The following is a 16,432-nucleotide window of genomic DNA, read 5'->3' as shown; positions in this document are numbered from 1 at the left end:
ATGTGGTCCTTGTCCACTTCTATTTTGGTGTTGGTTCCCTACATAATAAAATGACTCAGGATTTTATGGAGAATTCTCGAAAGAATGGCCATCCCCACAATAAACGTAAGAAACTATATCGAACTAACTCAGTGTTTGAGCTGTAAAATTAATCCCACTATTAGTGGTAAATTGTTTCAACATTGAAGAGATAGATGATACTTGAGTTGAGAGTGAAGTGGAGGCATCGACTTCATAAACTGTAGCTACATATCTTCCTAACGCTGCTCAATTTGTCAGCCATTAATAGTTGTTACTAGTGACCCTCTTGATGATTTTGTAAGCCTCATTATAAGACTTTGACAAGAGAGCACCATTTGCAAAAGTATCTACCATCAATCTTATGTGCGCATTGGAACCATTATAAAATGTCTCTAACTGGATGTAGTGTAGAATCCCATGATGAGGACACTTAAGAAGTAATTCTTTGAATCTCTCTCACACCTTGTACAAGGGCTCATCATCCAATTGCTGGAAAGTGGTGATCTCATTTTGTAACTTAGCATTTTTGCTAGGTCGGAAATACTTAACAAAAAATCTTTCTGCTAATTCTTGCCACGAAAAAAATAAGCTAGGTGGCAAAGAATTGAGCCATGGTTCTCGCAATGAGTATGGAAACAACTAAAACTGTAGTTCATCTTTAGTCACACCAGCTATTTCAAATGAATCACTCACCTCTCTAAATAATCGAAGGTGAAGGTGTGGATGATTTGTGGGCATTCCACTGAATTGGCCCATCTTTTGCAGTATTTGAAACATCACTGGTTTCAATTCAAATTGGGGTGCCTCAATTTTCAACCTCCTAATTCTTTGATTTAACTCATTAAAGAGTGGCACAACGTACTATCTTATGGCACAATCCTTACCATCAGTAATAAGAGGGATTACGGATATGATTGGCTCCATTTCCTTGTCAATCATTTTGATTTCCAAGGTTCATTTTGACTTGTCTCTAGGCTAATCATTCATGTATTCTTTTTCTAAATGTTCACTCGATTTTAGGGTCTATCGATAATAAATCGATAATTCAATCTATGCCCATAAACTCCTAAAAATAAATAAAAAAAAATTAAAGAATAAAAAATAAAGAATTAATTAGTAAAGTTAGAAATTAAAGAAAAAACCAAATTACAAAGAATAATTTCACAAAAAATAATTAAGGAAATAGACCCCGACAACGGTCCCAAAAACTTGTAATGCGTAGCTCTATGCAAGTGTACACAGTCCTTATCAAGTAATAAGTAAAAGAGTTATCATCTCCACATGGACAGTGTATGTTAATAAATTAATTGCAAAATTAAAGTTTTACAAACTGGTGATCAAAACACAATATTTCGAGTGATGGATGATTAAACTAAATTAAATTATCTAGATACAGGGTGATCCCTAATGCAATTCTATTGTAACTATGATAATTAATTAAAATGTATGAGATGAATTTAGCAGCAACAACACAAATTTTAACAATGAATAACATAATAGGCTAGAATAATTACATCATTCAACTTAATTAATTTTTCTCATGTTCCCTGACAACTTGATCTTTCATGAGTTTGAAACCAAATTAAGTCGTTTCAAAATCTTTTACTTAGTAAAACATGCATTTTACTAATTATATTAAACTAAGGGTTTCTTAAAATTCATGTGAAGTAACAAGGATGGGTTAGGTTTGAAACAATTTAATCACATAAACCTAAAAATATGCAAGATAATAGAGGTCGTTAAAGTTATTATGAACCTTTAATTTAGTTGGGTTAGGATCTAAATTAAGCATGTACTTTTCAACTATTGTGTCCATTCGCCATCGCCTGGTTAGAATCACTCATCTAATTCCATTGTATCCAATTGCGTATGAATGAAATACATACTTGAGTTTAATTGAAAACATGAATGACTGAGGCACAAATGCTATAAACATGATTTAAACAAACTTCATTGAATTGATGCAATCATCCTAGCTAAACAACTTTAAGCTACTATAGTTGATGGCAAGATAACAAAGCACATTGCAAACATGATTAAAATTAAAGTAACAAGTAAAGGAAGAATAAACTCTGTTCAAATTAGTAACAATGTTAACTTCGATTTGAGAACTTTCCTCCCGTCCTCGTTTTGCTCCTTTATTAATAACTCCTCAAGGTGACAGGCCAAGAGAAGATTTTGTAAAGGTTTTTTAGCTAAGAAAGAAAGGAAATATGGGATGCTATGCGTGGGAATGAGGAAAGGCAATGAGAGATTTGAAGAGAAATGTTAAATGAAGGATGAATGAGGGATGATTAAAATGTGAGATAGGGGAAAGTATTTATACTTGAGGTTGGTGGAGGAACTTACTAAATTTGGCATCAAAGATCTCTTAGATTTCTCAAACCTTTTGCTGACCATAATATGTAGAAAGTAGGGTGAGTTGGTTGCTTGGTTCAAGCATAAAAGCATGCTTGAATCATGCAAAGGGTGAACGGTTTCTTGAACAAACATACTGTGCTAATTTTCAATGATTTTCCAAGTGTAAGGACCCCCAAATAATTATCCAAAAGTTTATTTTTGGTTGCCCAAATATCCTAGCAGAATTCGGCTTCTCTTCCCCTTATTTGGACGGTTTCGTAACCCATTTAATAGTCAAACTTGTCCACCATGTAGCACATTTTTCACTGGGTCAAAGTAACATCTTCATGACCTAATTTGAATGGTTTTGGCATCCAAGTAGGGTAGAATCTCATATCCATGCAAAAATTATAATAAAATCTTTATTAAATCAACTTCATGGTTCCACTACATTAATTAAATATAGCACATTAATAAATAACATGAAATAATTTAATTTATGCACAAAATTAACATAATAAAGCACAAATTTGCATATTTTATAAATTCATGTCCATTTTAGCATATAAGTAAAATTCACTTAATTAATTGATAAATAATCAGTATTAGTATTATTTTTAAGTAAAAAGGTGGTAAAACTACTAGAAGAAACCTATATAATTTAGAGTTTACAATAATCGAGGGAGTACACAAGAACAAAATCCTGATAGTAAATCAAAAGGTAGACTGAAATATTCAAACAGAGGTAAAACCTCTAATTTTTGTGAAAAGAAAGGGCACATTAAGTCTGAGTGCTATAACTTGCAGAATAAAATAAAAAAGAAGGCTATGAATCAAAGGGAAAGTAACCAGAACAATCTGGTGCAGCTGATGTAGTAGAAGACTACAACAATGATGAATTCCTAGTTGCTTCTGTTGACAACTAAAAAGTAAGCGAGGAGTATATCCTCGATTCTAGTTGCACTTTTCACATGAGTCCCAATCGGGATTGGTTTACAACATATGAAACGATGTCTGAAGGCATTTTTTTGATGGGAAATAATGCTTCATGTAGAATTACAAGTATTGGCACGATGAAAGTTAATATGTTTGATGGAGTTGTCAGAACACTTAGTAACATATAATATGTATCAGAATTGAAGAAAAATTTGATTTTGTTGAGTAATATTGATTTAAAAGGGTACAATTACACAACAAAAAGTGCGGTTATAAAGATTAAAAAGGGCTCTCTCATTGTGATGAAAGGGAAAAGAAAGACCAACAAGTTATATGTATTGCATGGTTCAACAGTTATAGGTGATGCAATCGTTGCTTCCTTTTCCTTATTAGGTGATGATGTTACTAGACTTTGGAATCTGCGTTTAGGCAATATGAGTGAGAACGACATTGTAGAATTAAGCAAAAGAGGACTTTTTGATAGAGCATTAACAAATTGAAGTTCTGTGAATACTGTGATTTTGGGAAGCGAAAGAGAGTTTCATTCACCAAATGAATCCATAACACGAAGGGAACGCTTGATTGTATTCATTTTAGTCTTTGGGTACCATCTAGAGTGCCTCCTAGAGGTGGCATAATTATATGTTGGTTATCATTGATGATTTTTTTAGAAAAGTTTGAGCATTTTTCCTAAAGTAGAAAAGTGATATGTTGCCCATGTTTAAGGATTGAAAGACTATAATCGAAAAGCAAATAAGAAAACAGATAAAACACCTTCACACAGATAATGGCTTAGAATTTTGTTCTAATGAGTTTAATGCATTATGCAAATTAGAAGGGATCGTGAGACACTTGATAGATTGCCATACTCCAGAGCAAAATGATATTATAGAACGAATGAATAGAACAATAATGGAAAATGTTTGATGCATGTAGTCGAATGCTTGTTTATCGAAGTCCTTTTAGGTTGAAGCAACCTCTACAACATGTTTTCTAATTAACCAGTCTCCGTCCATTGCCATTGAGAACAAGACTCCACAAGAGGTATGGTTTGGTACTCCTGTTGATTATTCTGATTTGTAGATATTTAGGTATCTTGCATATGCTCATATTGATAATGGTAAATTTGAGCCTAGATCTATTAAATGTGTTTTTATCGGATATATGGCTGGTGTTAAAGGGTATAAATTATAGTGCCTGAAACTAGGAAAGTTGTAATTAGTAGAGTTGTAATTTTTTATGAGACTGTTTGTGACACCCCTAATGTGACCCTAGTCGGAGAGTGGTTTCGGGACCACAAAACCGAGTCACAAGAATAATTAGGTGTTATATTCTGTGCTTATTGTATGTGGAATTTGTATGCGTAAATATTTCGTGCCTTGATTTTATTAATTAGGTGCTAATTCATAAGAAAGGACCCATGTGTTAGGACTTGAAAATGTGATAGGTGAATTTTAAGTGGCCAAATAATGCATGAAGTAAAGACATGAGGATTTGCATGTCAATTTAGCCAACTATAGGAAGTGGCCGCCATGGTAATGAAGATGGGCAAAAGAAAACATGTCTTGAACATGTTTTGCTAATGGTGGATGTTAGAAATAATAAAATAAAGAGCATGGGCAAGGGAACATGTTTCAAACATGTCTAGTTAATGGATCATGTTAGAAAGAATAAAGAAATGGAGAAAAAGGGAAATGATGAACAAAAAAAAAAGTGTGGATGCCCCCTTGTTGCCGTGAGTTGAGGAAAAGAAAGGAGAAAATTTTGTTGTTCATCCTTTCTCATTTTGTTACAATTGCCATGACTTGAGAAGAAGAAAAAAAAAGTGTTCATGTTTTCTTTCTTTTGCTATTGCCGAAATTAGAGGAAGGGGAAGAAGGGAGATTCGGCCAAGGTGGTCTTCTAGATCAAGGTATGTTCAAGGGTACCTTTGGATGTATATACAACCTTTAGGTGATGAGCCTAAATTTTATCTATTTCATGGTTGGGTTTGGGGTTGATGGAGAGTTAGAATTGGCTAAGGAGCCTAACAAAAACATTTTGGTTGATACCTTGATGCCATTATCATGCTAAGTTGAATGGTGGATGCACTCTTGGTAAGGTCAAGGAAGTTGAGATTTCTTGTGTGTGTCTAGGCAAAATGCCGAATGATTTAGTGTTGGAGATAGGAGCTTACTTAGAATGATAAATTCTTCTCCTATGATTATTTTTCTTGCATGTTAAATGGCTCCTACTTAGCCATGCAAAAATTTGTAATTTGTATGGATGATTGGAACATTCGGCTAGGGTATAAATGAAGGGATTTTGGTTGTTTCATCTAAGTATGGATGATGAATGTGCTATGGAAAGAAATCGGTCTTCCTATGAATATGATTCGTGAATGTTTATATTAGTAAAATAATTTATGTTCAAACACTTGAGGATTCGGCATTGTCCATGACTATTGTGTTTAGGAGGTGATTTTGATTATTTCGAATATTGGAAAGTAAGAATAGGTGTGATCGGTCATGGGAATTTGAGATGTTGTACATTAGAATTGAAAATACTTGAGACTAGGTTACCTTAATAGTGATAATACATTCGCCTTGATGCATTAATTGAATGTTGGCTAAGGTTTTGATATTTTGAACAAGGATAGTTGTGAATGGAGTGAAAACCATTAAATTATACACATAAGTATCCAGCAAGAAATTTAACTACTAAATGTATTTATACTAGGAGATCAAGACATCAAAAGGGGAGAATCAAACAAAGGCAAAGCAAAGATAATCGAGTAGTCGATTGGAAATCGTTTCATCCAATATAAGGTAAGTCATTAAGCATATATTTGGTATTGTTTTAAATGATCATAATATCTATGCAATTGTGTTTAATGAGATGATATGTAAATGAAAATGTATGTGTATGGAATGATGACATTGTTGAATGTAAAAGAAATAGTGAAATGTGTAGAAAGTTGCTTTCGGCACTAAGTGTGCGAACAATACGTGTGTGCGGTGACGAGATTGGCACTAAGTGTGCATGCTGGAAATATATGGCACTAAGTGTGCATGCTGGAAATATCTGACCTTTGGGTGTGCGAGCTCGAAGGGTATGGCACTATGTGTGCGGGCTTAAATCACATGGCACTAAGTGTGCGAAATCGAGTATTAAGCAATCGTGTGTGCGTACTCTATATATATATATCTCCGATCGAACAATTATATGGAGGGTGTGTCTTCATCGAGTGGAGTATGGACAGCGGAAAGAGTAAGTACCTTGAGTTCGTGGCTAATAGATACTATGTTCATGCTCGGGGTTGAGTCGGTAAGTTTTAAATCTATGTGATGATTTCAATTGCATGATTGTTGCGGAAATGAAATGATGAATGGAAATTGCTTCAAATATCCTATTGAATAGTATATGAAATGTAAATGTATGACTTGGTATGACATTGATCCGAAGGTCTAAGGAACTATGGTAGTTCGGTATGGTGGAACAATGGGCCTTGTTTCATTATTTCATTTTATGATAATTTTAGTAACGGATGGTTGTGAAATGCTTATGACTTCTGAGTTATAAACTCACTCGGTGTTTTCTTGTCACCCATTTTAGGTCTCTTGGACTCGTATCGTTTATGTGCTCGGAACCGTCGTTGAAGTCATCACACCGGCTGGAAATCTTTTGGTATTGTCTTCGTAGTTGAACTAGGAGAACATTTGGCATGTATAGGCTATTTTGTTTTGTTGAATCTCGGGTTGTAAACTTTAAGCCATGCGAAAATGGCCTATGTGGTTGGTTGAGTGTGAATCTAAAACCTATAGGCACGAGCCTTAGAAACCTTAATTTTGATAAGGTGGCCATAGTTTGTATTATGTATGATGAAATAGTTGGCCATGGAAGAATTATGAAATAGTCATTGTTTGCTTTAGTACCAGATGCTGCCAGCAGCAGTGAGGTGAGATGGAAAAATCACTAAAAATAGTACAAGTAGAATTAAATAGTGAATAAATTATGAAATTGAACCTTTATGAATCTATTTTCATATGGATGAAACGAAACGACCGTATGACCTGTATTTTAAGAGATATTCAGGTTTTCGCGAAACAGGGCCAGAACGGTTTCTGGATCCCCTTCTCCGAATTTGAAAATTCACTATAAATTAACCAGAGAGAATTAGAAGTCATGCTCTATATGTGCAGATTCCCTTGCGAGTCTAGTTTCTATATAAATAAATGGTATAAGTGTTGGAGCCCTGTACAGGAAGATATCCAAGTCGTAGTGCACAAAGGTCAGTGTAGTCGAACCCTGAAACAGGGGAGATTTTAACTAATAAACTGTACTAATTGGCCAGACCAAAAATTCTAGAAAAAATTCTGTAGATGGGATTATGAGTCTAGTTTCAGGGAAAATTGACGGAACTCATTTTTGAGTTCTGGAACTCGAGATATGATTTTTAAGGTGACAGTGACACAGTTAGCTAGCCTGCCTGGAACAGAAATTAAATAATTCCAAGAGAGAAATAAGGGAAGTAAGCCCGGTAACACCACGTGGTCAAATCCGGTGACGGTCACGGGTTTGGGGTGTTACATTTAATTGGTATCAGAGCTATGGTTTAGTCGGTTCTAGGACTACCATAGCGCATGTGAGTCTAGCTATACATGCCAAATTGTTAGTGCTTAATAATGTGATGACTTCTGACGGTTGAAGTTTTTGTTTTGATTAACAAATGGAACCCGGGGTAGAGAGACCCTTGGCGGATGACGTTGAAAGTGTAGCGGCTGCTCCCGCGCAAGGGACGCTGCCTGTTGAGCCTCAGTCATCCGCGAATAATCAAAATGAAGGGGCGAAACAAGCCTTCTTCACCATGATGAATGAGTGGGTCGCGCAATATGCCCGAACCAATCCGGCTGTCCAACCATTCCCGAATTTAAATACTGCACCCCAAGAGCCCGCAATGCCTCCGATTCTTGATCCCGTGAGGCCGAGTAAACCACCAGACCTGATTAGGAAGCGGGCTGAGGAGTTCAAGGCCATAGTTCTTGATGATGCCGAAAAGGCTGAGTTCTGGCTCGATAACACCATTCGAGTGTTAGATGAACTGTCATGCACACCCGATGAATGTCTTAAGTATGCTATATCCTTGTTGCGAGACTCAGCTTACTATTGGTGGAGGACTTTAATTTCCATAGTCCCAAACGAACAAGTTACTTGGGATTTCTTTCAATCAGAATTTCGAAAGAAATACATTAGTCAACGGTTCATCGATCAGAAGCGTAAGGAATTCTTGGAACTCAAGCAAGGCCGTATGACAAGATGTCTGAATCTGAACATGAGTTCGTAAGACTTAGTCGGTATGCCCGAGAGTGTGTGGTGATGAGGTTGCTATGTGCAAAAGATTTGAAGAAGGATTGAATAAAGAGTTAAAGCTACTAGTGGGTATTTTAGAGATAAAGGAGTTCGTAACACTAGTCGAACGAGCTCGCAAGGCGGAAGAACTTGGAAAGGAGAAGAAGAAGGTTGAATTTGAAGCAAGAGATTATCGTAAAAGATCGTGAGTAAAGCTCCGTTCTCGGCGGTAAAGAAGTTCGGGGAGGACACTAATAAGTCGAGGCGATCATGAAATTTCCATCGAGCCCGACCATTGACGGACTCCAGAGCTACTTCGATAGCTAGTGTGGGCAATAATCGTCAAGAGAGATCTGAATGCCCCAATGTGGAAGACGACACCTAGGTGAATGTTGGGGTAAGTCATTAATAGGGCTGTTATGGATGCGGTTCAAGGACCACTTCATTAGAGATTGCACGAGCTAGATAAGAGTAATAAGACGCAAGGTGCAAGACCTAGTGGAACGACGGCTAGAGGTAGGCCCCGAGAATTTACGGAGGTAGGGTGGTAATCGAGAGGAGCCTCGATACGGCTGTTCGATCCGAGACCCGTGCTCCTACTAGAGCATATGCCATCCGTGCACGAGAGGAGGCATCCTCCCTTGACGTTATCACTGGTACTTTTACTCTCTTTGATACTAGTGTGATTGCATTGATTGACCCCGACTCTACTCATTCATATGTATGTGAAACCTTAGCATCCAAGAAGACTCTACCGTTGAGTCTCTTGAGTTCGTAATTCGAGTGTCCAACCCTTTGGGTCAATATGTACTGTTGATAAAGTGTGCAAGAGATGCCCCTAATAATTCGAGAATCTGCTTTTCGGCCGATCCGATGCTTCTACCATTTGATGAATTCGATGTTATTCTTGGTATGGATTGGTGACCGTACATGATGCAAAGGTGGACCGCAAAGGAAAACCATTGATTTGAGGAGTGTAAATAACGAGGTAGTCCGAGTCGAGTCTCATGATTTAAAAGGAGTGCCAACGATAATATCTTCTATGACCGCTCGGAGGTATGTGAAAAAGGGGTGTGAAACATACCTTGCGTATGTGTTTGAAAGTAAAGAGACGGAAAGGAAACTCGAATGGTACCAGTGGTTTGTGAGTATTCGATGTTTTTCCGAGGAGTTACCGGATTGCCACCGGTTCGAGAAGTGGAATTCGGCATCGAAGTTGTACCGGGTACTACGCCGATTTCAATAGCCCCGTATCGTATGGCATTAACGGAATTAAAGGAATTGAAGGTTCAATTGCAAGAATTGACGGATAGAAGTTTCGCTCGACCGAGTTTTTCTCCATGAGGCGCACCAGTATTGTTTGTGAAAAAGAAGGATGGAACTATGAGATTGTGCATCAACTATCGTCAGTTGAATAAAGTGACGATAAAGAACAAATATCTGTTGCCACGAATTGACGATTTGTTTGATCAATTAAAGGGAGCCTCGGTGTTTTCAAAGATAGATTTGAGGTCGGGTACTATCGGTTGAGGGTCCGAGAATCGGACATACCCAAGACGCTTTTAGAACGAGGTACGGTCACTACGAATTCTTAGTGATGCCGTTTGGGCTCACTAATGCCCTACAGATTTATGGATTTAATGAATAGAATTTTCAGGCCATACTTGGATCGGTTCGTAGTTGTATTTATCGATGACATTTTGGTCTATTCGAGAGATGAAATCAACATCTTGAACACCGAGGCTAGTGTTGCAAATCTTACGAGATAAGCGAGTTATACGCAAAGTTCAAGAAATGTGAATTTTGGTTGAGAGAGGTTAGCTTTTGGGGCACGTGGTGTCCGTGACGGTGTCGAGTGGACCCGAACAAAATTTCAGCCATAGTTGATTGGAAACCTCCAAGGAATATTACCGAAGTTAGGAGCTTTTTGGGGCTTGCGGATATTATCGATGATTTGTGAAAGGTTTTTCGATGATAGCTGCACCGATGACGAAACTACTCCAAAAGATGTTAAGTTCGAGTGGTCTGAACGTTGTCAAGAAAGTTTCGATCGACTAAAACCTGTTTAACCGAGGCCCCAGGTGCTAGTACAAATGAGTCCGGAAAGAGTTTGTCATATCTGATGACGCATCCTTGCTTGGGTTAGGTTGTGTGTTGATGCAAGAAGGTCGAGTTGTGGCTTACGCGTCGAGACAACTAAAGTCGCATGAGAGAAACTATCCGACCCATGACCTTGAACTAGCGACCATAGTGTTCGCCTTGAAGATATGGCGGCATTACTTGTTTAGAGAAAGGTGTCATATTTATTCGGACCATAAGAGTCTTAAATATCTGATGACTCAAGGAGATCTAAACTTGCGACAAAGACGTTGGCTTGAGTTGTTGAAGGACTATGAACTTGTCATTGATTATCACCCAGGAAAGGCCAACGTGGTGGCCGATGCTTTAAGTCGTAAGGCACTGTCTGCTTTGAGAGCGATGGATGCTCATCTATCCATTTCACCCGAGGAGGTGCTAGTAGTCGAATTAGAGGCCAAACCGTTATTGATTCATCAAATACTTGAATCTCAGAAGGTCGACGCTAAATTGGTCGCTAAACGAGTCGAATGTGTTTCGAATGAGGAATCAGAATTTCAGATTGACGACAATGATTGCTAGACGTTCAAGGGTCGATTATGTATTCCAAGGGATTCGGAACTTGTTTCGATGATTTTGAACGAGGCTCACAGTAGTCGAATGTCAATCCACCCGGGTAGTACTAAAATGTACAATGATCTGAAATGCCAATTTTGGTGTCCCGGTATGAAACGAGACATTTCTGAATTTGTTTCAAGGTGTCTGATATGTCAACAAGTGAAAGCGGAACATCAAGTGCCATCGGGATTACTTCAGCCGATCACGATACCCGAGTGGAAATAGGATCGAGTCACCATGGACTTTGTGTCCGGACCGCCATTGTCGTGAGTAAGAAGGATGCGATTTGGGTTGTTGTTGATAGATTGACTAAGTCGGCTCATTTTATCCTCGTCCGCACGGATTTTTCGCCGATAAATTGGCGAAATTATACATCTCCCAAATTGTTCGATTGCATGGGGTGCCTATTTCTATCGTGTCGGATAGAGACCCAAGATTTACATCGCGATTTTGGAAGAAATTGCAAGAGGCTTTGGGTACCAAGCTGCATTTTAGCACTTTTCACCCCAAACCGATGGTCAATCCGAACGGATAATTCAAATACTCGAGGATATGTTGAGATGTTGCATCCTTGAGTTTAGTGGCTCATGGGAACGGTATTTACCTTTGGTTGAATTCGCCACAACAAAAGCTTTCAAACAAGTATTAAGATGGCGCCTTACGAGGCTTTATACGGTCGTAAATGCCGTACACCATTGTTTTGGACTGAGCTCGGTGAAAGCAAAATTTTCGGGGTGGATTTGATTAAAGATGCTGAACAGAAAGTGAAAGTAATCCGTGAATGTCTGAAGATAGCCTCCGATCGTCAGAAGTCGTACGCGGATCTGAAATGAAAAGACATCGAGTATCAGGTGGGAGATAAAGTGTTTCTTAAAGTTTCGCCTTGGAAAAAGATACTCAGATTTGGCCGTAAAGGCAAATTGAGTCCGAGGTTCATTGGCCCATATGAGATATCCAAACGAGTTGGTCCAGTTGCATATCGTTTGATTTTGCCCCCTGAACTCGAAAAGATTCACGACGTCTTTCATGTTTCGATGCTTCGACGCTATAGATCTGATCCATCGCACGTGATTAGTCCATCAGAGGTTGAAATGCAAGCCAATATGAGTTACGAGGAAGAACCCACTCGTATCCTAGCTCGGGAAGTGAAAGAGTTACGAAACAAGAAAGTTCCGTTAGTAAAAGTGTTATGGCTCAAACACGGGATAGAAGAAGCTATATGGGAACCCGAGAACTCTATGAAAGAACGATACCCAAACCTATTTATTGGTAAGATTTTCGGGACGAAAATCTCTTAAGTGGGGAGAGTTGTGACACCCTAATGTGACCCTAGTCGGAGAGTGGTTTCGGGACCACAAAACCGAGTCACAAGAATAATTAGGTGTTATATTCGTGCTTATTGTATGTGGAATTTGTATGCGTAAATATTTCGTGGCTTGATTTTATTAATTAGGTGCTAATTCATAAGAAAGGACCCATGTGTTAGGACTTGAAAATGTGATAGGTGAATTTTAAGTGGCCAAATAATGCATGAAGTAAAGACATGAGGATTTGCATGTCAATTTAGCCAACTATAGGAAGTGGCCGCCATGGTAATGAAGATGGGCAAAAGAAAACATGTCTTGAACATGTTTTGCTAATGGTGGATGTTAGAAATAATAAAATAAAGAGCATGGGCAAGGGAACATGTTTCAAACATGTCTAGTTAATGGATCATGTTAGAAAGAATAAAGAAATGGAGAAAAAGGGAAATGATGAACAAAAAAAAAAGAGTGTGGATGCCCCCTTGTTGCCGTGAGTTGAGGAAAAGAAAGGAGAAAAATTTTGTTGTTCATCCTTTCTCATTTTGTTACAATTGCCATGACTTGAGAAGAAGAAAAAAAAGTGTTCATGTTTTCTTTCTTTTGCTATTGCGAAATTAGAGGAAGGGAAGAAGGAGATTCGCCAAGGTGGTCTTCTAGATCAAGGTATGTTCAAGGGTACCTTTGGATGTATATACAACCTTTAGGTGATGAGCCTAAATTTTATCTATTTCATGGTTGGGTTTGGGGTTGATGGAGAGTTAGAATTGGCTAAGGAGCCTAACAAAAACATTTTGGTTGATACCTTGATGCCATTATCATGCTAAGTTGAATGGTGGATGCACTCTTGGTAAGGTCAAGGAAGTTGAGATTTCTTGTGTGTGTCTAGGCAAAATGCCGAATGATTTAGTGTTGGAGATAGGAGCTTACTTAGAATGATAAATTCTTCTCCTATGATTATTTTTCTTGCATGTTAAATGGCTCCTACTTAGCCATGCAAAAATTTGTAATTTGTATGGATGATTGGAACATTCGGCTAGGGTATAAATGAAGGGATTTTGGTTGTTTCATCTAAGTATGGATGATGAATGTGCTATGGAAAGAAATCGGTCTTCCTATGAATATGATTCGTGAATGTTTATATTAGTAAAATAATTTATGTTCAAACACTTGAGGATTCGGCATTGTCCATGACTATTGTGTTTAGGAGGTGATTTTGATTATTTCGAATATTGGAAAGTAAGAATAGGTGTGATCGGTCATGGGAATTTGAGATGTTGTACATTAGAATTGAAAATACTTGAGACTAGGTTACCTTAATAGTGATAATACATTCGGCCTTGATGCATTAATTGAATGTTGGCTAAGGTTTTGATATTTTGAACAAGGATAGTTGTGAATGGAGTGAAAACCATTAAATTATACACATAAGTATCCAGCAAGAAATTTAACTACTAAATGTATTTATACTAGGAGATCAAGACATCAAAAGGAGAATCAAACAAAGGCAAAGCAAAGATAATCGAGTAGTCGATTGGAAATCGTTTCATCCAATATAAGGTAAGTCATTAAGCATATATTTGGTATTGTTTTAAATGATCATAATATCTATGCAATTGTGTTTAATGAGATGATATGTAAATGAAAATGTATGTGTATGGAATGATGACATTGTTGAATGTAAAAGAAATAGTGAAATGTGTAGAAAGTTGCTTTCGGCACTAAGTGTCTTGGCAATACGTGTGTACGGTGACGAGATTGGCACTAAGTGTGCATGCTGGAAATATATGGCACTAAGTGTGCATGCTGGAAATATACTGACCTTTGGGTGTGCGAGCTCGAAGGGTATGGCACTATGTGTGCGGGCTTAAATCACATGGCACTAAGTGTGCGAAATCGAGTATTAAGCAATCGTGTGTGCGTACTCTATATATATATATCTCCGATCGAACAATTATATGGAGGGTGTGTCTTCATCGAGTGGAGTATGGACAGCGGAAAGAGTAAGTACCTTGAGTTCGTGGCTAATAGATACTATGTTCATGCTCGTGGTTGAGTCGGTAAGTTTTAAATCTATGTGATGATTTCAATTGCATGATTGTTGCGGAAATGAAATGATGAATGGAAATTGCTTCAAATATCCTATTGAATAGTATATGAAATGTAAATGTATGACTTGGTATGACATTGATCCGAAAGGTCTAAGGAACTATGGTAGTTCGGTATGGTTGGAACAATGGGCCTTGTTTCATTATTTCATTTTATGATAATTTTAGTAACGGATGGTTGTGAAATGCTTATGACTTCTGAGTTATAAACTCACTCGGTGTTTTCTTGTCACCCATTTTAGGTCTCTTGGACTCGTATCGTTATGCGTGCTCGGAACCGTCGTTGAAGTCATCACACCGCTGGAAATCTTTTGGTATTGTCTTCGTAGTTGAACTAGGAGAACATTTGGCATGTATAGGCTATTTTGTTTTGTTGAATCTCGGGTTGTAAACTTTAAGCCATGCGAAAATGGCCTATGTGGTTAGGTTGAGTGTGAATCTAAAACCTATAGGCACGAGCCTTAGAAACCTTAATTTTGATAAGGTGGCCATAGTTTGTATTATGTATGATGAAATAGTTGGCCATGGAAGAATTATGAAATAGTCATTGTTTGCTTTAGTACCAGATGCTGCCAGCAGCAGTGAGGTGAGATGGAAAAATCACTAAAAATAGTACAAGTAGAATTAAATAGTGAATAAATTATGAAATTGAACCTTGATGAATCTATTTTCATATGGATGAAACGAAACGACCGTATGACCTGTATTTTAAGAGATATTCAGGTTTTCGCGAAACAGGGCCAGAACGGTTTCTGGATCCCCTTCTCCGAATTTGAAAATTCACTATAAATTAACCAGAGAGAATTAGAAGTCATGCTCTATATGTGCAGATTCCCTTGCGAGTCTAGTTTCTATATAAATAAATGGTATAAGTGTTGGAGCCCTGTACAGGAAGATATCCAAGTCGTAGTGCACAAAGGTCAGTGTAGTCGAACCCTGAAACAGGGAGATTTTAACTAATAAACTGTACTAATTGGCCAGACCAAAATTCTAGAAAAATTCTGTAGATGGGATTATGAGTCTAGTTTCAGGAAAATTGACGGAACTCATTTTGAGTTCTGGAACTCGAGATATGATTTTAAGGTGACAGTGACACAGTTAGCTAGCCTGCCTGGAACAGAAATTAAATAATTCCAAGAGAGAAATAAGGAAGTAAGCCCGGTAACACCACGTGGTCAAATCCGGTGACGGTCACGGGTTTGGGGTGTTACATTTAATTGGTATCGAGCTATGGTTTAGTCGGTTCTAGGACTACCATAGCGCATGTGAGTCTAGCTATACATGCCAAATTGTTAGTGCTTAATAATGTGATGACTTGACGGTTGAAGTTTTTGTTTTGATTAACAAATGGAACCCGGTAGAGACCCTTGGCGGATGACGTTGAAAGTGTAGCGGCTGCTCCGCGCAAGGGACGCTGCTGTTGAGCCTCGATCATCCGCGAATAATCAAAATGAAGGGCGAAACAAGCCTTCTTCACCATGATGAATGAGTGGGTCGCGAATATGCCCGAACCAATCCGGCTGTCCAACCATTCCCGAATTTAAATATCGCACCCAAGAGCCCGCAATGCCTCCGATTCTCGATCCCGTGAGGCTGAGTAAACCACCAGAGACTGATTAGGAAGCGCGGGCTGAGGAGTTCAAGGCCATAGTTCTTGATGATGCCGAAAAGGTGAGTTCGCTCGATAACACCATTCGAGTGTTA

The 16,432-nt window shown here is 38.1% G+C and overlaps 1 non-coding gene across 1 annotated transcript; it reads left to right on the top strand.

The window, feature by feature from the left end:
• Nucleotides 1-433: 433 nt before the first annotated feature.
• On the top strand, nucleotides 434-539 carry LOC128290056 (small nucleolar RNA R71). The gene has a single exon (XR_008279697.1). It is a non-coding gene; the product is annotated as a small nucleolar RNA R71 (small nucleolar RNA).
• Nucleotides 540-16,432: the final 15,893 nt, after the last annotated feature.

The sequence above is a fragment of the Gossypium arboreum genome, chromosome 2 (genome assembly GCF_025698485.1).
Source record: "Gossypium arboreum isolate Shixiya-1 chromosome 2, ASM2569848v2, whole genome shotgun sequence".
Lineage (NCBI taxonomy): Eukaryota > Viridiplantae > Streptophyta > Magnoliopsida > Malvales > Malvaceae > Gossypium > Gossypium arboreum.
This window is presented reverse-complemented; position numbering and strand designations above follow the sequence as displayed.